The following is a 23,799-nucleotide window of genomic DNA, read 5'->3' on the forward strand; positions in this document are numbered from 1 at the left end:
TGTAACACAATTTGTTAGAGATAAGTGAATCTCAGTGATCCTGTGAAACTAAAGACATATATAAAGTTAAACAGCAACAGTAATTCTGATTGCAATTTATTTAAATAATTTTATTATTTACAAATGCATTTACTTACCTGCCCACATAGATATTTATTTTTTAAATTGCCATCAAGAACAAGATATGTCGAGTATCCATTTCAACACACAGGATGATTTTATATATCTTTCATGGTTTATTGTTAAGAAAAAGTACTCATTAAAAAAAAAAGTGAGGGAGTTAATTGTCTCCATTTCTTAGAGATATTAAAGGTAAAATATATATCCCTTGACTCAGTGTGCTTTGACTTTAAGTCTTGATTATGGGTGGATAGTGTATACTATAAATTCTGTTGGCAATTTCATATCTGTTTTCCACATCATCGCACACAGATAACACAAAACAGAATGTACTACCGGTAACCCTGAGCCAGTTCTTCAAATGTTGACTCTGATTATCTCTCAGAATAAAATGTTATAAATGTTGAAAGCGGAAATATATACAAATAAAATAGACTCCTTTTATTTGTTACAGTCATACTTTAAGTAAAGTTGAACGTATTTTCATCAAATTAGGAAGATATGTTTTGGATATGTAGTTTTTGTAATACAAACAAAATTCTTTGGGTACACACTCAAAGAGTAACACTGACCACTAAGAAAAACAGAAACCTGTTGCCATTAAGAAACTTCTGTGAATGCAAATCAGGAGCGATGAACCATTTGTTATACGTACCATGGAGAGGGGTTTCAAATAACAGTTTATAATTTAAGAGTTATAAAAGTATCTTTTCTAAAAATCAAGTGCTGTTTTATGATTGAGCCACTTCTTACATGGGCAAGTCTGTATAGCAAGCCCTCACATACTAGATTCAGGGAGATAATAATTATGCTTCATGATTCACAAGAAAAATAGAGTCTATTTAAAATAAGGATTTAAAAGATGAAAGTTTAGTTTGTGTGCATGATTTAAATGTAAAACAATTTTTTTAACTTCTAGAAAATAGATAATCCCTAAAGATCCTATTGTCCCAGTGTGTATTTTCAGGGCCCAAAATTCTAATTTTCCTATATTAATACATTTATCTCTATAGGACTATAGTGTTTTGAGATACATACACTCATTATATATCCATTTTAAATAGTCATAGAAAAAGGCTATGTTAACATGTGATTTCTTTACATCATCTGGTTAATTAAGGTGTAATTCCATCGTGGCATGTATTCTTTCTCTAAGTTGTATGGTGTTGGTAAATTACTTGCTGACTAACAAGTAATTCACCACCATACAAATATCATATATTTATATTGTTTACATAAATTGTCTCTGTTTGTCTGTTTGTCCCTTCTTCCCTCAACAGTTCAACAGGCTATGCTTATTTTTATTTTTTATTTTATTTTATTTTATATTATTTTTTTGAGATGGAGTCTCGTACTATCGCCTGGGCTGGAATACAATAGCGTAATCTCGGCTAACTGCAACCTCCGCCTCCCAGGTTCAAGCAATTCCCCTGCCTCAGCCTCCCAAGTAGCTGGGATTACAGGTGCACACCACCACACTGGCTAATTTTTTGCATTTTTAGTAGAGATGGGGTTTCACTATATTGACCAGACATGTCTCGAACTCCTGACCTTGTGATCCACACGCCTTGATTTCCCAAAGTGTTGGGATTACAGGCGTGAACCACTGTGCCCGGCCTCAACAGGCTATGTTTTTTAAATGGAGTGATCCAACGATAAGAGGGGAGAAAAAAAGTTCAGTTTAGATTCCAGATGTAAGAATCAATGTTTAGATCCATTTCTCCAAAGTGCTACTTAAGTCAATAAGAAGCAAATACATCTTCCAGGTCAAAAATAAAAGAAAAAATATATGTTGCATGAATTGAAGGAGATTCTGATGAAATTCAAGCATTTCATTCCTGGCATATTAGTTTACTAGGGCTGCTGAAACAAAATCTCACCAACTGGGTGGTTTAAACAACAGAAATTTATTTCCTCACAATTCCTTAGGCTAGAAGACAGAGATGACAATGTTGGTAGGGTGGGTTTCTTCTGAAGCCTTTCTTTGTGGTTTGCAGATGACAATCTTTTCTCTAGGTCTTCAGAGGACCTTCCTTCTTATCTGTTATCTGTCTATATTGAAATATTCTCTCCTTATAAGGACATCAGTCATATAGGATTAGGACTCAACCCAAAGGACCTCATTTTAACTTAATTATCTCTTTATAGACCGTATCTCTAAATACAGTCATATGTGAGATACTGAGGGTTGGGACTTGAATTAGTCTGTTTTCATACTGCTATAAAGAACTACCCAAGTTCTTTATAGATTTATGATCTTTATTATAAAAGACTGAGTAATTTATAAAGGAAAAAGGTTTAATTGACTCCCAGTTCAGTATGACTGGAGAGGCCTCAGGAAACACACAATCATGGAGGAAGGCAAAGGGGTTTTTTGATATACTACTAGGTCCTGGTAAAGACAAAACACATAGGACACCAAACGACCACTGACTACACTTGACCATTAAAATCTGGTCTTGATTGACCCACGGTGGTATGCAGAATAGTGCCCCACCCAACCACCCAAAGATGCTCATGCCATAACTTTGGTACCCGTGAATATTTATCCTTATGTAGAAAAAGGGATTTCACATATATGGTTTCAATTACAGAACTTGAGATGGGGACACCATCCTAAAATATCATAGTGGGCCCAATCTAATCATGAGTTCCCAAAAGTGCAGGGCCTTTCCAGGCTGTGGCCAGAATGGCATATTATGTCGGAACAATGGTCAGTGAGTTGTGACCTCAGTGCACTGAGGATGGAGAAGATGGTCAGGAGCAAAAAAACATGGGAGGCCTCTAAAAGCCAGAAAAGGCAAGATAACAGATGATCCTTTATAGCCTTCAGATAGAATGCAGCCCTGAAGACAGCTTGATTTTAGCTCTTGTCAGAATTCTGACCTGCTAAAATGTAAGATACCACATTCATGTTGTTTTATGCCATTGCGTTTGTAGTACTTTGTTATGGTAACAGTGAAAATTAAAGAAAGATTTTCATATGGGGATGGAGTGCTGCTGTACCAAATAGCTAAAATTGTAGAAGTAATTCTGAAATTGGCAGTAAGTAGAGGCTGGGTGAATTTTGAGAAGAAGGACAGAGAAAGCATAGATTGCCTTAAATATCCTGTTAGTAGAAACATGGATGTTAATAATTCTGCTAGTGAGTATTCAGGCGGAAGTGAAGAACATGGTAAGGGCAACATAAATCTTCTTAGAGAATACAGTCAGTCTTGCATATCCAAGGGATCCACATCCATAATTCAACCAACGTCAGATTTAAAATATTTTTAAAAAGTTAAAAATAACAATACCACAATAAAAATAATACAAATACAATAATACAGTATAACAACTATTTACACAGCATTTACATTGTATCAAGTATTATAAGTAGTCTAGAGATAATTACTGTATACAGGTAGATGTGCATAGGTTATATGCAAACACTACACGTTTTTATGTACAGTACTTGAGCATTAACAGATTTAAGTATCTGTGTGGGATGCTGGAACCAATCCCCTGCTATGAGTGAGGAACAACACTACCTAAACTTTTGTGAACAAAATATGAGTAAAAGTACAAACATTAAAGTCACTGTTGGTGAGGGCTTCGGGAAAGAAAAATAGGAACATGCAACTAGAAATTGGAACAAAAAAGATTCTTGTTTCATAATGGCAGAAAGCTTAGTGTAATTGTGTCCTGCAGTCATTTGAAAATCAAAACTTGTAAATGGCAAAAATGAACAGTAAGCTGAGAAAATTTTTGAGCAAAGTGCTGAAGGTACAGCCTGTTTTCTTTATGCCACTTATAGTAAAATGCAAAAGTAAAGAGATAAATTGAGGGATGGACTGTTTAATTAAAAGAAACACTGCACTCCAGCCTAGGCGGCAGAGTGAGACTCTGTCTCAAGAAAAAAAAAAAAAAAAAAAAAAAAAGAAGAAAAAGAAAAAAAAAAAGAAAGAAAATAAAAGAAAAAGAAGAAACCAAGGCTGGAAGACTTGGGAAATTATCAGTCTATCCATATTGCAAAATATGCTACATTTCACTCGCATGAAAGGTGCTTTAGAAGAAAAAGCCAAGGATGTGCCTGTAAAACCTCTGCTAATACCTCAGAAAGTTTAAAAGTTTAAAGTATTCAGACATGTAAAGGCTCTTTAATATGATCGAGAATGTGATTATCCCATCCTCTCCATAAAATTACAGAGCATCTAGGGAGATTAAGGGTGTTGCCCGTCAGCTATTTTAGCAAAAGCCAATAATACATATGGAATTATACTACATTGTATGCATGTATCAAACTATCACCAATACCCCATAAATACGTACAAATGTTATGTATCAATGAACAAACAACAAAGAAGTGTGTTATTTAGGTCACTTAATTTCTGGGGATTTCTTATGACAACAATGGAAAGCTACTATGCTCACCGAGTCATAAGGTTGGATGTGACCAACAATTACCCAACGCATGAAGGCTCATACAGTTTTCTTCTTCTTATGGAAGAAGTACACCCACTGGGATTAAGTACAAGTAGGATCAGAGTGCACAAGAAAGCTGCATGAATAGATATCCCTCACTGCTCTGTCACCCACCACCAGTCTTCTCAGCTTGCAACCGTAACTCTACAGAAAATCCATACAGCTAGCTGAAGGAAGCGCTTTGGTTCACATGTGGGTTAGCTTTGTAGGTGGTGTAAGATAAAAAGCGAAATGCATCTGTACTATGTCTGCACTACAGAGGTTGCCTTTAAACAGAGCCATAAGAGAAAATGTTCTCAATGCCTAGAGCTTCAGGCAGTGCACCTGATCTGTCACTATGGGTGAAAAGATGAGTTATTTGATGTTATTATATATAGCTTATGCACAGTGGTTAATTTCCTGACCAGCTGGTCAAATGTGAAAGATAAAGGTTGTAAGATCAGAAATAATGAGTTCTAGTGATAGAGGCATGTAAATGGATACATGGCAGGAGACACAAAGTGTGGTGATTTTTATCGGCTATTAGTACACCCCATAGGACATCTTCCATATTTAGGAAGAGGCCCTGAACAACAAAGTAGCTAAAGAGGTCTGGCCTGTTATCTTGAGCCAGTTTTTTTACACTAGCCATGGCAAAACTGCCACATGAGTGCATAAACATAGTGGCTTCAGTGGCAGGGACAGAGGTTGCTCATTGGCACAGCATAATAGACTCCTACTTACCAGACCTAATCTAGCTACTATCACATTGAAATGTCCAATCTGCCAGCCACAGACAACAAAATGAGTGCATAACAGACCATCATTGTTTAAGGAGACCAGCTGGCCCTTTGGTTGCAAGTTGGTTATATTCCATCCAGAAGGATTAACTGTTACACACATACTTCAGCTAGCTATAATACGATACTATCTTAAAATGTAATCCTGAAAAAGAAGAGTTAAACAAAACGAAGTCTGGAATACGTCTCTATAAAGATAAATTCAATTTACTTAGAGAAAATAATAATAGAAGTTTTCAGGTAATGTACAAATAAAAATAAACCCATGTTTTCTCATAAGGGTAAGAGAATGGGAAACAAAACATGGAGAAAAGATACATTAAAAAAAAAGTTGATCAAGTATCAATGATAGTGTGGCATGAACAGTGGAGTGTGATTAACTCAACCCTTTGCATATATGGTTCAAATTAGTGTTTAAAAAAGGTATGTCTAACTAAAATTTAAAATAAATATTTCATCTTTTATGTATATATTTCTTGTTGGATTAAATTACAGAATAGAAAGGCAAATACATTAATGATTTAAGACACAAAGAACTAGGAAATGTAGCCAGGTGCTGTGACTCATGCCTGTAATCCCAGCACTTTGAGAGGTGGAGATGGGTGCAGAGGGGAGCCTATTTTTGGTAGAGATGGGGTGTTGCCATGTTGCCTAGGCTGGCTTGAGCTCCTGGGCGACAGGAGCTATCTTAAAAAAATATACTTCTGAGTAAAAGAATAGTTAAACAAAATAAAATTTCTACCCAAAAAAAAAAAAAAAAAGAAATCTCTACAAAACACCGTCTCTGCAAAAAATACAAAAAACTATTAGCCAGGCCTCATGGTGCATCCCTATATTCCTGGAAGGATTCTTTGAGCCTTGGAGGTTGGGGCTGCAGTGAGCTGTGATGATGCCACTCACTCCATCCTGGCTGATAGAGACAGACCTGTCTCAGCAGGAAGGAAGGAAGGAGGAAAGGAAGGAAGGAAGGAAGGAAGGAAGGAAGGGAGGGAGGGAGGGAGGGAGGGAGGGAGGGAGGGAAATGTCACAAAGCCTGATTTTTATAGCTCTAGGTTTATTAATTTATTTCATGTGATCATATTAAATATCATAACCATATCTGTTCATTAATTTTGAAATCTCACTTATTAAAAAGATAATTATTCATTTAAAGTGGTATTTCCTCAAAGGTTTGTAAAGATTAAATGATTATTATATAAAGTATTTAGAAAAGGATATGCTATGAAAACCATATAGAAATGTTAGTTATCATTATTAGTGCACTGAATAAATCACAGTAAATTATAAAACAAATATAAAGTGGACATCTAAAGAAAGCTAATGACATGTATTTATTTTATTGCAAAAATACATGTATTCATGTTTTTAGCTTAGAAAAGCATACATAGTTTTTAGTAGTGTATATTTTTGTTATGAAAATAGCTTTCCTGCTTTGTGATAGATATTGCTTGGATTGGATATGTAGTGTCTTTCTACTAAGTATTTTTAATATGTATGCTAAATCATCAGCATTAAAACAAGAGTGATTATCTTTCAAAATTGGGCCTGTCATCCATACCCCAATTTATAATAAACTTCAACTCCTTGGCTTCCACCTTAAAGGGTCTCCATCCATACGAGAAGATTAGCCATATAATTTGTCATTCACATTAGGGCACTTTTGAGAATTCATAAATATACCTTGAAAAATACATAGTTCTTGACTATTCCAGTTAGAATAGGTCCTACAGTCATAAATACAGGCATAGAGTACACATTCTTTCCTGAGAGTGACCCTAAATCTACATTAGTCAGCATCACTTTCTTGTAAACGTTATGCTCTGAGAAACTAGAACTTGACTCCACTTTGAATCCTTGCCTTTCTCTCCAGTTTTAATGCCACCACATTAATATGGGTGACCACTGCCACAGCCCTTAACTGTGCCTGCTTCTTTCAGCCTTCTTCCCACTGCATCATCCATACAACAGCAAAATCACACAAGTCAAGAGATCCTGTCACTGCCCATTAAACAAGCCTCAAGGACTCCTCATTGGCCTTAAAACAAAATCCAAAACTTTTAATCATGCTTTACAAAGCCTCACATGACCTGGTCCTTGACTATGGCTCCAATGTGACTCTCACTCGGAAGGCTTTATTTACCTTTCTTCTTTAAATCCCTTCAATTCACCAGGCTGTTGTCAAACTCAGAATCTATGGGACACAATAGGGGAAACAGAAGGAAGCACATAACAAGCGTGAGACTTTAATGTGTCTGTCTTGCTCAGGCAGATGAAGAAGGCAATAAATCAGTCAGGCTATAGAGGAACCGAAAAGTACATGCAATATGGTACTTTTCACTCTGAGTTCCAATACTAAGGAATATAGTTTGTTTTCAAAAATGCATACAACATTTATAAAACCTAACCACACATTAAAACAAGGACAATCTTAACTCAAACTATAAACCACTAACTATGCATTTGTTAATTTGGCCACAATGAAATTAAGTCCAAAATTAATAATAATATCAAAAATCAAATTGCCTGTTCTACCAGGAGACATAAAACAAACAATCACCACTACAAAATGTGATTTAAAAATATATTGGGTCAAAGGGGAAATATACACAGATATTGAAGAATTTTTATAAATTCACAATGATATCTTGATGTATCAAACTCTATACAATATGACTGAAGCTATGTTCAGAGAAAAGTTCATAGCCTTAACACCGTTATCAATAAATCATAAATGAAATTGATGCTTGCTTCCAAAAAGATAAAACTAAAAAAAAAACAACCTAAAATAAAGAAAATCAAAGACATCAATAGAGGTATAAGACAAACTTAGTGTGTTAGAAAAAAAGTAACAAAATAAATAAAGTATGCCTTGAAAAACAGCAAAAATACAACACTAAATAACCTGATTTTTTAAAAAAGAGAACACACAAATACCAAAACAATAAATGAAGATAATTTGTTAAAAATCATTTTTGAGGCCGGGCGCGGTGGCTCAAGCCTGTAATCCCAGCACTTTAGGAGGCCAAGACAGGCGGATCACGAGGTCAGGAGATCAAGACCATCCTGGCTAACCCGGTGAAACTCCGTCTCTACTAAAAAGTACAAAAATACCAGCCGGGCGAGGTGGCGGGCGCCTGTAGTCCCAGCTACTCGGGAGGCTGAGGCAGGAGAATGGCGTAAACCCGGGAGGCGGAGCTTGTAGTGAGCTGAGATCCGGCCACTGCACTCCAGCCTGGGCGACAGAGCCAGACTCCGTCTCAAAAAAAAAAAAAAAAAAAAAAAAAAATCATTTTTGCAAATATATTTTAAAACCTGAATCACATTGGTAATTTTACAAGAAAATAAACTGTGTAGAAGTGGCATATCAAAAATAAGTGAAGAGGCAGTTTTTAGCACAGTAACAGAGAAGAAATTGCTCTTAGTTCAGAAAATGTAAATTACTACTTTCCTTAGAAAATATAGAGATTACTCAAGGGGAAAAAAGGGGGCCTTTACAAAAATTTTCCAGATCTATATGAATTCACAGGGGGCTTTTAGAAACAGAGAGTCCTAAATTTATTTTAAACAATTCCCAAGAACAGAAAAAAAAAAAGTCATTCTCTATTCTGTTTTCAAAAAGAAAAACTTCAGGGTAACTTCTGAAGTAATTTTTAAAAAGAAGACGAGAAAATGACTTCAAGACCTGAAAAAGATAATACAGTATGTTACAATTACAGGCCAATTTCACTTATGAATAGAAATAAAAAATTTAAATACAGGATTATTAAATAGAATTCAACAGCACATTTTTACTTTGTACTGTAGGAAAAAACTTCTAGGGGAATTGGATGTGAAAAGTGTCCCTGGTCCTATGATCACAAAGGTTTGCAGCAAGGTAAAGACACAGAAGCAACAAACGCTTCCAGCCTCATCAAATGGTGCCCCATCTTCTGCATGGGGATACCCATTATTCCAAGCCTCTATTCGGGGGAAAGTGATAGATGATGGTGGCGCCCAGGGTGCAGGGAACGAAGGGGACTGGACAGACAGAAAATACGCATTGGGGTTATAAACTACAATTCTGAAGAGGTCCTTCTCCCCAGACACAACATAGAAAATGGTAATGAAAAAGATAAGGAAAATTAAAGAGATGAAATCAAAGATCATTAGAAAGCTTTACATACTGATACAGACACCCAGAAACCTCAAAATCACAGGATGCAAAGGGAGAAAAGCAGTAATCGACCAACGGAGACTCAACTAAACAGGACAGCAGAATAAAATCAGGCTCAAGTGCTAACTTCTGGCAGGTAGATCAGATAATCTGAATTATTGGTATTGTGTATGTGGTATAGGGTGGATTGTATGATTGATTGATTGTTACCTGTATAATTCTCCTTTTGGTAATTACGTTGAATTTTTTTTTAAGTTTTTCTTTCTCAATACCACATCTTAAGGTTTTAGAAATTATTTAATATCTGATTAAGTAAAAATTTTCAATAACTGCATTAGTAAATTGCTAATAAAAAAATTAAATGTAACTTTAAACAGTCAATAAACTATAAGTGCCTCTCAATAAAAGTACTATATAATTGTTTTTTAAAATTCTATGGCTGTCCTGTAGATGAATGTTTGATCATGTTTTTTAAAGAAACAAGAAAGTTGAATCAATTGCTCATTGTAGCTATAGCCTTGAAATGAGAATATATTGTTTTTTCTTTTACTAAAAGGGATCTCCTCATGATAATTATTATTCGCAAACATCCCTTAGAGTCTTTATTTTTTATTTTATTTTTATTTTTATTTTTGGGACAGAGTCTTGTTCTATCACCCAGGCTGGAGTGCAGTGGTACAATATCAGCTCACTGCAACCTCTGCCTCCCAGGTTCAAGCAATCCTCGTGCTTCAGCCTCCCGAGTAGCTGGGAATACAGGCACCTGACACTGCACCCAACTAATTTTTGTATTTTTAGTAGAGACAGGGTTTCATCATGTCGGCCAGGCTGGTCTTGAACTCCTGATCTCAGATGATCTGCCCAAAATGCTGGGATTACAGGCATGAGCCACCACTCCTGGCCTCCTTAGGGTCTTTAGAGAGGATGGCATTGATAGCTATGCCAAGTCAACTTTTTTCACCACTTGATTTAGGAAAAAACTTTATATATCATGAAGAAACCTGATTTGTTGAAATATACAGGCTCCTTCTCATCATAGAATCATTGGATTACCTTGTTATTCATAGTTCTCCCTTAACTGTAGAAATCGTATACTCCCTTAACACCACCAGTGGAATCATGAAGGTATCTAAAAGTAAACGGCTACTCATCCTGTGCTTGCTGACCTATTCTGCATTACTTGTCTGCAGTAGGGAACCCAGGAGAGTAGGATCTGAGCATGTTTCCCGAGCACTTAAATGCTTATTTTGAGGGTTTTCTTCCCCTCTAAATCCTGGAAATAGCAAATGGATAACTTCCATTGTTGTCATCAACACTTACTTTCCTTGTTTCCTTTCAATAGAGGTCTTTCTTGTACTGAAATTCCTTTGTGCTTTGGGAAGTCATTCACTTTCGTTAACCCACAATCACCATATTCTAGTGTGCTTTGGTCTTAGTCAATTATTTGTACACTGACAATTTTTTATACAAAATATCACCATCCAGAATCCACTTTGTTTTTCAACATATATTACTGTGATTATCATGGATTGGTAAAGAGATTATAAGAAAGTGTTTAATCTGTAGTTGATTACAAATTCTCAATCCATCTCAAATAAGCATGACTTTCTTATGAAATTCAAAAAGAAAATCAGAGGATAAAGTACATTTTTATAAATGGCATGTTAATCATTTTATTATCAAAATATAAATATTTTACATGAAAAAAGCTCTGTTTGCAAACTTTACACTGTACATAAACCAGTCCACACACATGAAAATGTATTTTTATGAATGTACATGTCTTTTATATATATGTACATTTATCTTAATAAAAACATAAAGCCACATTTGCAGCCTTATTATAAATAAATTTGGAAGATAAAGTCTAAGAATAGTCATTAAAATTATCATGCTAAAGGTCTGCTTTCATCAAATTTCATGAATATAAGATATATAATTCAAATAGATTAGATTTAAAGATTGCTATTTCTAAAATTTTTAAACAAACACAAATTAACTATGTGGAAGTTAAACACACAACACACACACACACAGGCGCACATACACACATAATTGGGAAAATCACATCTCTCCTACTATTAAAAAAACTGTCATTTTTACAGGTAGATTTCTACATTTAAGAATCAATGGAAATTTTGTTCTCACCTCCTGACAGGATTTTAAGATCATAACACTCGGTAACTTTTTATGTCAACAGTAAAACTGCAGAGAAAATAAGAAATAAAAAAAGATGAGAGAGTTTCTTCTTAGGCCAAATATTTCTGCCTGTCTGAGAGGAAAGTTGATAAATCATATAATTAGGTGTTGTTTATGCCTTATTAATTAGATGTTAAACAAAGTCTCAGTTTATATTTTCATCATACACAAATCTGGAAGAACAGGACAGTTTGATATAATATACTAATAATATCAAAAATATTAAATTGTACCAGTAGAATAAAACAACTAATACACCTCAAACTATTCAAATTCTACTAAATTTCTTTACTTAGAATTCGTTTCTTTTCTTTTTTTTTTTTTAAGTAGGAAACCAAGTGACACAACAGGTCCTTATTGAAGTGTGTGTCTGTTCAGCCCATTCAGTTTCTGTTTCTAAGCAGGGTAGAGCAACAGAGACCAGACTTGTCTTAAAGCTTTAAAAAAAAAAAAAAAAGTAGACAGGGCTGGGCGCAGTGGCTCACGCCTGTAATCCCAGCACTTCAGGAGGCCGAGGCAGGCAGATCACGAGGTCAGGAGATCAAGACCATCCTGGCTAACATGGTGAAACCCCATCTCTACAAAAAATACAAAAAAATTAGCCGGGTGTGGTGGTGGGCGCCTGTAGTCCTAGCTACTGGGGAGGCTGAGGCAGGAGAATGGCGTGAACCCGGGAGGCGGAGGTTGCAGTGAGCCGAGATATCAGTATGTGGTCGGTGATGAGATACACAGAAAAGAGTGAGTTCATATAGAAAGAGAATAGAAAGTGAAAACAGAAGACTGCCAAAGTAGTAAGACCCCTGGAATATTCTAATATTTTTAAAGGAAGCCTACAAATAAGACGGAGAAGGATAGACAGTGAGATCAAGGGGAATTCTGAAAATGGTATTTCCCCAAAACAAAAAATACATAGTAAGTACTAATAAGAAAGAGGATCAAGTCTATCACAACTAAAGTTACTGAATGGTAGAGTAAAAGAAAAAGAGAAATTAATCAACACTTTATGATCACCTTAGTTAATAGCAATACAGTGGGGTTGTAGAGACAATCACACAACCAGAATAAAATGAGAAAAGCATAGCCGTGAACAAGCAGACAAATACAAAAGAATGAGTTTAGACAACTATGCCCCAAAAAGGTGAGAAGCATGGAATAAACTTATCTTTAAATGTTAGTTACATTTTCCAATAATTTCCAATATTTTAAAATGTTACTTTATTTCTTATAATATTGTTTTTAGCTTCCAGACACCTTTTAAATTGTGGCACCTCTAAATTTAAAACCAACGTTCCAGTTGTTTATTGAAAAAGAATGCAGTAGATATACTATATGTCTACTGTTTAGAGATTTTGGTGGCATACTGTAGCACATCTGCTTTCAGATACCCTGCATTTTGAGAAGTTTCTCTGTAAAGCAGACAGGAAACTTTTGGATCGGGCAGCATTTGGATCGGGTATGGAAGTCAAAGAACTTTCTTCTTGATTTTTTTACATCATTTTTACTTTTTATCCCTGAGTGGATAAAATAACTGCACTTGAATTCATTCCTTAAGGATACAGATAGTAATATAGAGAAAAAGAGATACAATTGCTAGCACTTCATTCGAAAGGCAAGACTAAAAGGAAAAAGGGGTATTAGTAGTGAGGGAGGGCTTAGCTCTTAAAGGAAACAGGGAAGTATCCTCCACTTTAACATGAAGAAAATATATGGTCACAAATTTAGCTAGATTGATGAAACTGATAGTGAGTTAAGGAGATACTTCTCTCAATATCACATCAATGTTCTTATGACTTTTATATTGGCGTCACCATATGAGAGGGAGTGGAAGGAAGTGAGGATTTGACTCAGGAAATTATGAGTATGCTACCTGAGACAGAGTATGACGGTTAATATTGAATGTCATCTTAATTGGACTGAAGGATGCAAAGTATTATTCCTGGGTGTGTCTGTGAGGGTATTGCCAAAGGAGATTAACATTTGAGTCAGTGGACTGGGAAGGGCAGATCAACCCTAGTATGAGTGTGCACCATCCAATCAGCTACCAGCATGGCTAGAATAAAGCAGGCAGAAGAGGTGGAGAGATTAGACTGGCTTAGCCTCCCAGCCTACATCTTTCTCTCATGCTGGATGCTTTCTACACTTGAACATTGAACTCCAAGTTCTTCAGCTTTGGGACTTGGACTGGCTTCCTTGCTCCTCAGCTTGCAGATGAACTATTGAGGGACCTTGTGATCATGTGAGTTAATACTTAATAAACTCCCCTTTATATATGCCTCTATTCCATTAATTCTGTCCCTCTGGAGAACCCTGACTAATACAGGGAGGAATTGGTTTATGTATAGGGAAGAATGGTAGTATTGACTGGCATTATTGAGTTTGTATTTGACATTTGTTACCACTAGTTAGATAAGAATTCAGTCATCACTCTTGTATAGTTCCCCCCCCCCCCAACAATATTCAAACATATAGATCCAGGAAAATAATACAAAAGTAACTTAGTAAAGCCATAATTGGAGTTTTTAAAGGGAAGTAATTTGGAAAATAAAGGTAAATGAGTTAAGGGAACTCATCAAGAACATTAAGTTGTTGATACATTGAAGTTACATGTAGAAGAAGGAAAGGGATTAATAGACTAAAACATAATTAATATGAACACAAAAATAAAATAAATTTTGATAAGTCAGATGATTCTTGGTTACGGCAAAACACAGCAAGTGAACTGATAGATGGAGATGGTGAGTAGGGATTGGGATGTTTGAAAATGGGTTTAGATTTTTGTGATCATAAATTACGGAGCCAGACTATAGAAATGGTGGCTGAGGTAAAATTAAAAATAAAAAAAAAAGAAGAAAAGAAGAAAAAATCACTGTTGGAGCTAAAGAGTATAAGAACAGGGGGATCAGAGTTTTGGGTGTATCTACCATTTACCTGGATACTGAAACAGCCAACAAAGGATAGGCAGACAAGTGAGGAGGAAGACAACGAGTCAAGTGATGAAAAAAATGGGAGGAGTGGGCTGAGCGTCAGTAGTAACAGCAACTAGGAAGAAGTGGGAAAATCTGACTGCATATATATCATAGAACTTGAGCTTCCGAGGAAGTACAAAGAAGAGTTTGATCAGCATCAGCACACAAGGAGTACATTGACCTTGCATAAGTGGAGGGTAGCAGAAAAAAAAACAGCCTGCATTTGTAAGGTCTTTGGGGAAAATCAGTGTTAATAGGAGCTAGCCAGGTTTCACAGAGCAAGAAGATAAAGGAAACTTGCAGAGAAAAGAGTGTATTGATCACTGTATAAATGCTGCTATTTCAAGGTTGAAATATTTACATAGGGCCATATATTTGGCAAGTAATCTCAACGGTTATTAAATATACTTTATTAAATCCACATTAATCTCTCTTTTTCATTCAAATAAAGGTTCTTCACTATCGATTAAAAATAATTACTTACATAAATAACTAGATAAACTGATTGTTTTCTGAATTACCTAGTCAGTTGAGATAATTTCCAAAAGGAGTTGTTATAAAACAAGTTGGTAATTAGTACAATTCTCATGTAGCATAACCAGAATGAATTTTGACTGGATGTTTCATACATGAAAGTAAAATCTAGGCAAGAGAACCAGAATGCTATAACCATACAAGCCATCATATAAGAAAGCCCATCTATTCAGTGTAGAAAACTTGTAATGGGAATACTTTAAATCTGCCCATTTCCAAGCCAACATTCCACTCTGCCGTAAGGAGCCCAGTCTGTTATCAGCGGGCTATCCTCTGTAAGTTTATTTCATGGGCTTCCTTTGAATGAAAGTCGTTTTTTATTCACCTTCTCCAATTTTTCTCTTCCCATCATCTATTAAGGCCTCTTTACGACACTGAAGACATGCTTATTGCTAAACCCGGTTTTCAATTCTCTTCCACATCGAACTATATAGATCTTCACTCAGAGATCAATTGGCAAAGATGACCACTCCGTTCGTAAAATACTTTCTTTGCTTGGCCTCTAGTATATCACCCTCTTTTTAATTCTACATCTAGATCTGTGGCTGTTATTTCTTAATCTCTTTTACAAATTCTTCCTCATCTTTATGAACTTAAATGTTGGACTTCCTTCCACTGTGTATTTTCTAAGTCATCTTGTCTAATCTCTAGTTTTACATACCCTAATATTCATATTATTGTATCTAATAGCTACTCAACATCACCACTTGTACATACATATAATAAGCAGCTTCAATTTAATATTTTACAAAGAGAATAATTGATATTCTTACAAAATAAATAAATTTTGCCCATCTTATTGCCCTCCTTATCTTAGTAAATAGTAATTCATTTTTTCTAGCTTCTCAGGCAATAAATCTTAATTAAACACCTTGTATCCAATCTACCAATAACTTTTTATTGGATATATTTACATATTACATACAGAATCCTACCATACTATTTTCTAATGTTCAGTTTCTAGCCATCATTACTTCTATTAAAATAATAGTGACATAAAACCGTATCCTCAAGAATTTGTTGTCCCTTTATACAACTTTACTTTCAATACAAGGCTTATCACTAAGTCTTGTATCTTACATCTTAGTATCTTATCTCTTATATCTTAGTAACTTGTATCTTACAACTTAGTATTTTGCATCTTAGTATCTTACCTTATCTTACATCTTACTAACTTATATCTTAGTATCTTACCGTATCTTGGTAAGTATCTTGTATTTCAGCAGAGGTCTGAAAGAAGTAAAGCAGCAAGCTATGACTATCTTCACTATATAACCATATAGTTTGTTGTTGTTGTTACCCAGGAGTAAATTATGAGAGCACGGTTTCAAAAGACATTTTTTGAAAAGGTGGTATGTCTCAGAAGGCTCCATAGCCAAGGTTCTTATCCCTGGTAAGGATATTCCTTCCTTACTTACTTAGTCATTACTTACTAACTTATTTAGTCATTATTTCCTGAATATGGCATATATTGCATCATCATAATCACGGGTTTTGGAGAATTTGATGCAATGAGTAAATGCAAAAACACATACAGTTCTTGATTCATATTAACTAAATTGAGTATTGCTATAAGAACTGTTTTATTTTCATTAAAGCAAATATTTACATATATATTTTGTGAATATAATTGTATTTTAAAGAATGAACAACTGGAATTCAGGATCAGAATTTATAAGATACGTTCATCAAAGCTGTCATTGCATTTTTATGCTGCCTCACAGAAGGACAGTCAAGTCGAAGAACTACATTTTATTTCTATTGAGTTATTGCTATCATTATGTAGTTATCCCCAGGATGACACAATTCCATTATAGCAGCCTTTGTATGACTGGTGTATTCAGTTAATGTAACCTCATAAATTTATTAAAAGCCAAGATGAGGGCTCTTGTTTTTCCAGTGTGTTTATCAAACAATGAGTTCATATTGTATTGTGGGCTCTAAAAATCTTGCTTTAAAGTAATTAAAAGCAGTACTTATGTCACCCAAGGGCGATTGCTACTTATTTATTTGTTGTTTTATAATTTACCTTCATTAGTTCAGAGTGACGGGGCTAACTATAGAACAAGTGTCAGGTTATTAGGATGTTATGACTGCTGACCACGTGAACTCACATATTCAGTGAAGTGTAAATTTCGACATTTAGTTAGTATACCCATTTAAAAGTTATTAACAGAAGTTGTATAGACCACAAACAAAAGAAAAGAATACAACTAAATTTGGTCAGACTTATTTTATGCTTATTTTGTTTTTGTTGTTTTTGTGTTTTTAATTATATTTTCTGTGGGTACATGGGCAGGCTTGTTAAATGGATAAACTATGAAGCGATGAAGTTTGGACTCCTAGTGAACACATCAAACAAAATATGAGCATTGTATCAAATAGGCAATTTTTCAACACTCACTTTATACTCACCCTCTGCTGTTTTGGAATCCCCATTTCTATCATTGTCACCATTATGCCCACGTGTACCCATTGATTATTTCTCACACATAAGTGAGAATATACGTATGTATTTTTTTTTTTTTTTTTTTTTTGCTTTTCAGTTATTTCACTTAGGATAATGGCCTCTAGCTCAATAAATGTTGCTGTAAAAGACATAATTTCATTCTTTTTTATGGCTGCATAGTATTCTAGGTTGTATATACTATGTCACACTTTATCCATGTTTTTACTATTGTGAATAGTGTCACAACAAACATACGAGTGTGGGTGTATTTTTTATATAATAATTTCCCTGGGTAGATCCTCAACAGTGAGATTGCTAGGTTGAATGCTGGCTCTATTTTTAGTTCTTTGAGAAACTTCCATGTTGTTTTTCATAGAGTTTGCACTAATCTACATTTCCAACAACAGTGGATAAGTATTTTCTTTCCTCTGCATTCTCATCAACATCTGTTGTTTATTGACTATTAAATGAAAGTCATTCTGACTGGTAAAAGATAGTATCTCATTGTGCTTTAATTTGGATTTCTCTAATGGTTTGTGATCTTGAAACTTTTTTAGTATGTTTGTTGGCTGGCCACTGTATGTCTTTTGAGAAATGTCTGTTCATGTCTTTTGCCCACTTTTTAATGGGATGATTTGTTTTTACCTTGTAGAGTTGTTTGAGTTGCTTATGGATTCTGAATATTAGTCCTTTGTTGTATGCATGCTTTGCAAATATTTTCTCCCATTTTGTAGGATATCTCTTTATACTGGTGATTATTTATTTTGTTATGCAGGAGCTTTTTAGTATAAGTCCCATTTGTCCATTTTTGTCTTTGTTGTACTTTCTTTTGAAATCAGTCATAAATTCTTTGCTTAGGTCAATGTTCAGAAGAGTTTCCCTAGGTTTTCTTCCAGGATTTTTATTGTTTTAGACCTTATATTTAAGTCTTTAATTCATTTTCAGTTAATTTTTGTATATAATGACAGATAGGAGTCCGCTACATTCTTCTCCACTCTCACTACCCCTATTAACATAGTCCTGGAACTCCTAGCCAGAGAAATCAGGCAAGAGACAGAAATAAAACACATCCAAATTGAAAAAAAGAAAGCAAATTATCTCTCTTTGCTGATGGCATGATCTTATATCTAGCAAACCTTAAAGATTCCTCTGAAAGACTACTAGACTTGATTAATGACTTCAGTATGGTTTCAGGACATAATACCAGTGAACAAAAATTTAGTAGAGTTGCTCTAAACCAATAGCATTTAAGCTGAGATCCAAATCAAGAACTCAATCTCATTTACAATGGCCACAAAAATAAATAATTAAATAAATAAAAATACCTGGGAATACATTTAACTAAAAATGTGAAAGATCTCTGTAAAAGAACTAAAATGCACTGATGAAATAAATAATAATGACACAAATAAATGGAGAAATAGCCCACCTCATGGATTGGAAATTCAATATCATTAAAATGTCCATATTGTTCAAAGCAATCTACCCATTCAATGCAATTCGTATCAAATTGCCAACATCAGTTTTCACGGAATTAGGAGTAACCATCCACAAATTTTTCCAAAAGCCAAATTAATTCTAAGCAAAAAGAACAAAGTTAGGGGCATTGCATTAATTGAGGTATCATATTACCGTTTTTTCACAAGCACAGATATTATTCAAATTATACTACAAGGCTATAGTTTTGGTTACTACCAAAACAGCATGGTTCAAGGACAAAAATAGATACATAGATAAATGGAACAGAATAGAGAACCCAAAAATAAAGCCATATCTCTACAACCAACTTATCTGTGGGAAAGTTGACAAAAATAAACAATGGGGAAAGGACACCCTATACAATATATGGCGTTGGGAAAATTGAATAGTCATACGCATAAGAATGAAGCTGGACCCCTATCTCTCACCATATTTTTAAATATCTTTTAGGGAAAAAAACCAACCAACCAACAAACTGAGCCTGAAACTGATAACACAGATACATACAGCATCATATTTAAGTAACCAATCTGAATTATTGCAGTGGAGATGTTTTATTGGTCAAAGTAACTAACCCTTTATTTAGAGTCATCTGATAATATGTCTATATATGCATAAAACCAAATCAAAAAGTCATCTATGAATGTATACCTGTATCTCTGTGTGTCTGTATTATACCTTGGAAGATTAATTTCTTGTTCTGAAATTTAAGCTTTGGCAATCACTAAATAAAGGTCCATCTGAAAGTTAAAATAAATGCACGCTCCCTAACTACAGGAAATTAGGGATACATTTATATGTATATATTGTTTTGCAAACTAGATATTAATTTTCAAAAAGTTTATACACAGATGTGTGTGAATATAAAAATACTCAAATACTGACTATTGATACTTCATCTTATCTAAATATTAACTGAAGAGAACCATTATTTTGTTCTTTAAACACACATGAACTAAATACCTATAAATTCCATAATTATAGAGTTTCTGGGCATTCAATAAAAATATGCAAAATATAATATCCAGGTAGATTATAGCATTATATTAATAAAGTAATAAGTGAACTAGGTACTAAAATTAAATTATGTGCTAGGTACTGTGGTAAATTTATTACGTGTGTTATTGATATACAACTGCTACATAATTGATGAAATTAAGTTATGTCCCATAATTTGGAGATGATTTAACTGAATGAGCAATAAAGTAACTCCTCCATTTCACACAGCTTGTAATTGTCAGAGCTGAGATACGAATGACACAGTTTGGCTCTAGATCCAGATGTCTTAACTGCTATATTTTGTTGTGCCTCTAGAGACCTACAGACAAAATATTTCTCTAAAAGTTTGTGACAGATTCCATGATAACTATGTAAAAGGACCAGTATGAAAAAGTGGATACAGCAAGGCAAGAAGTCAAATCTACTCTCTTAACTTGAATGAAGCAAGTCGAGAGAGTTTATGTAGGATACCACCCAGTTACTGGATTTTGAAAAATTAGTCAGTGTCCATGAAATAGGTGAATCAGCTGGTCAAGAAGCGGTACTGAAGTAAAGAATTCAGGTATAAAATATTCTAGCATTATGAAAGAATGTCAGGAAGTTCAGTAAGGCTAGAGGATATGATGCTATTCAGGTGGAGGAGGAAGAAGGAGGAGAGAGAAGTTTGAGGAAAAAAGGCAAAACGTTAAACCACTTTATATTCTTACACTTCCAAATATAACACATATAGAAGATAATTCTAGGAGAAACCCCAAGAAACCCAAAGTTGATTTATTCTAAAACAAACAAACCAAAAAACAATTTTTGAGGAGCTTTTAATGCTTATTTTCAGGCTAAAAATGTATGCAAATTTTAAATGATGAGGTTATGTAAAGAAAACTATCAAATGTATAATAATGCTCAAGTATGACAAACAAAATTTGGAAAAACATTGAGAAATTAAATTGATGTACAAAATAAGGAGCTTAACCTTTATCTGATGAATAGTTTAGAGCAGTTGAAAGATTAAAAGCATTTTTGTGTTAGAATTTTTATCTTGGAAATACTCGCTTAGCCCGAGTTTAAGGAGAATTGGGTTCCTGGTACAGTGTTGGAAGGTAGGCAAAATATACTGCTGAGGATGGCTGGCCTTGGTGGCTCACACCTGTAATCCCAGCACTTTGGGGGGCTGAGGCAGGTAGATCACAAAGTCAGGAGTTCAAGACCAGCCTGGCCAAGATGGTGAAACCGTGTCTCTACTAAAAATACAAAAAAAAAAACTGGCCAGACGCAGTGGCAGGTGCCTGTAATCCCAGCTACTTGGGAAGCCGAGGCAGGAGAATCGCTTGAACTCGGAGGGCGGAGGTTGCAGTGAACCGAGATCGTGCCACTGCACTCCAGTCTGGGTGACAGGGTGAGACTCCATCAGAAAGAAAGAAAGAGAGAAAGAGAGAAAGAGAGAGAGAGAGAGAGAGAAAGAGAGAAAGAGAGAAAGAGAGAAAGAGAGAAAGAGAGAAAGAGAGAAAGAAAGAAAGAAAGAAAGAAAGAAAGAAAGAAAGAAAGAAAGAAAGAAAGAAAGAAAGAAGGAAGGAAAGAAAAAAAGAAAGAAAAGAAAGAAAAGAAAGAAAGAAAGAAACTGCTGTGGATGACCCAGGTGACTGGTGATTCTGGCTTGGGAAAAATGGGGGCTACTAGTACCAGCCAATGAAATGCAGAACAACAGTTGTTTTGTTTGTTATGTTGTATTTTGAATTTGATGAGAGGAGGTTAAAGATTTCCAACTTAGACATATGCAGGTTGAACGCTCAAGTGCAGGTGACAATACAATGGCCACTGAGGGTCACTAAGTGCTTTGACAGAGAAAGTGACTTTCATCACCAGAACGGTTGTACTCATAAGCAGAGCACATGTTGAAATGGCATAAATGCATTTTGTACTACGAGACTTCAAAAATCTGGTGATCAGACAATGGTTCAAGGCACTTGGATCTAAATATATAGGACACACACTAAAAATAAACTCTTGCTTTCTTTACTGAACCTATTTGATCAGAATCTGTAGGTGGTGGGGCCTAGGACTTTGTATTTTTAACAAGTTTCTTACATAATTTATAAGCATAGTCTAGTTTGGAAACAATTACTCTTAAATGAATTTAATCCTTCTGTAGATGCCTACATTCCACACACACTGCTACCATTCTAGGTGGTTATAATAATATAAAAACATAAACCAGAGGAAAAGAAGGGGTTCTTTTTGCTCAGTTTCAATAATCATGATAGAAGAGTCCAGGGTTCAGAAAGATAACACTCATAATTAAAACAAATCAGATGTAAGAGTTGTGTCCACATGTCTCTTAAACTAAAGGGGGCAGCTGGTATTATACGCCAGGTAATTGTCCTCTTGCTAGCATGTGGATGCAGTGTCATGAATTTGTATATGTTTTAGATGTTTAGTTGGCAACCAATCAAATTTAGAACAAACACAATGTATCTATGGGCTGGTTTCAATTGTTCATCTTTTTGAAGCTCTTGTCAAGTCCATCCTCATCCATTGTTTTTATGGAACAAGGAATAATTTAAAATGATAGTATCCCTTAATTTTCAACCCCACTACTGATAAAATCATAAATCATTTGTAAATGGATACACATATATGAAATGCACAATTACGCTTCTAAGGGTTGATGTACAGTAGGTCACCAATTGCTTGGACACTTGTCATTAATAATGGACATTACTACTTTTTCTCTAAATAGCTCTCTCTGATCAAGGATCTAGACTATAGCACTGCTTAATATATGATAGTTACCCCGAGTCTTAACATTCTAAAACTATCACATTTTATGCTGGCAATGTATCTCCTTGCTTAGTAAAGGAAAAACATCCAATCCCTTTAGTCCTCCAGATTTGTCTTTCAGTGAAACAAAAGTTAGTTTCTACAAACAATGACTCTGTGAGTTATTAATCATAATAGTGTCTGCTAAATGAATGTATTCCATTTGGCAGAAACTTACATAGTTTCAGATAGCAACTTTGGGCCTCTATGCTAAATACATTCAGTCTTTTCTTTCAAATTTTATTGTCTATACTTTTCAACCTTACCCCCTTTCCCAGAAAAATGACCACTCTGTTGCTATATCAGGTGGCTTTCTTGTCTTATGGCCAAAGGAGAACTGCCGGAGATGAAGAAGCAAAGTGTAAGAGTGAGATGGGAATTTACTTTCCTAGTATCCTCCCCGAAGGCTTCTCCACCCCTCCCTGAATCAAAACGCCTTCCAACACACCTGTTTCTTCATTACTGCTACTCGAAGTGTGATGCAAGTACCAGTGCTGGTGAGAAAGAATCTGGAAACATTAATTATAATTCTACAGAAAAATTTTAAGTCTACTGGGTTTAAATTTTAAAAGCAGACCGGGTATTTATCCTTTTAAATTTTAATGTTTTAGTAATTTATTTTGATTTTATTTTACAATGGTATATGTTTGCATAGGACTACAAAGTAAACAACACAAAACTAACACACACAAAAAATGGGTTCATCTTCATAGATAAAGTTGCCAGACTGAAAAACTAAAAATAAGTAAACCAGTTAATTTTGAATTTCAGAACAACAATGAGTAATTTGTTTCATATAAATTGTATAGTATCCAAATATTATACGGATTTTCTTTGGCAACC

The 23,799-nt window shown here is 34.8% G+C and overlaps 1 long non-coding RNA gene across 1 annotated transcript in view; it reads left to right on the forward strand.

Moving 5' to 3' along the window:
• The first annotated feature begins 1,714 nt into the window (after positions 1-1,714).
• LOC103884293 overlaps positions 1,715-23,799 on the forward strand; it is a 49,469-nt gene continuing 27,384 nt past the window's right edge. The window contains exons 1-2 of the long non-coding RNA XR_004182824.1: positions 1,715-3,016; positions 23,263-23,453. This is a non-coding gene — a long non-coding RNA (uncharacterized LOC103884293). The remainder of the gene's footprint in view (positions 3,017-23,262; positions 23,454-23,799) is intronic.

The sequence above is a fragment of the Papio anubis genome, chromosome 3 (genome assembly GCF_008728515.1).
Source record: "Papio anubis isolate 15944 chromosome 3, Panubis1.0, whole genome shotgun sequence".
Taxonomy (NCBI): domain Eukaryota; kingdom Metazoa; phylum Chordata; class Mammalia; order Primates; family Cercopithecidae; genus Papio; species Papio anubis.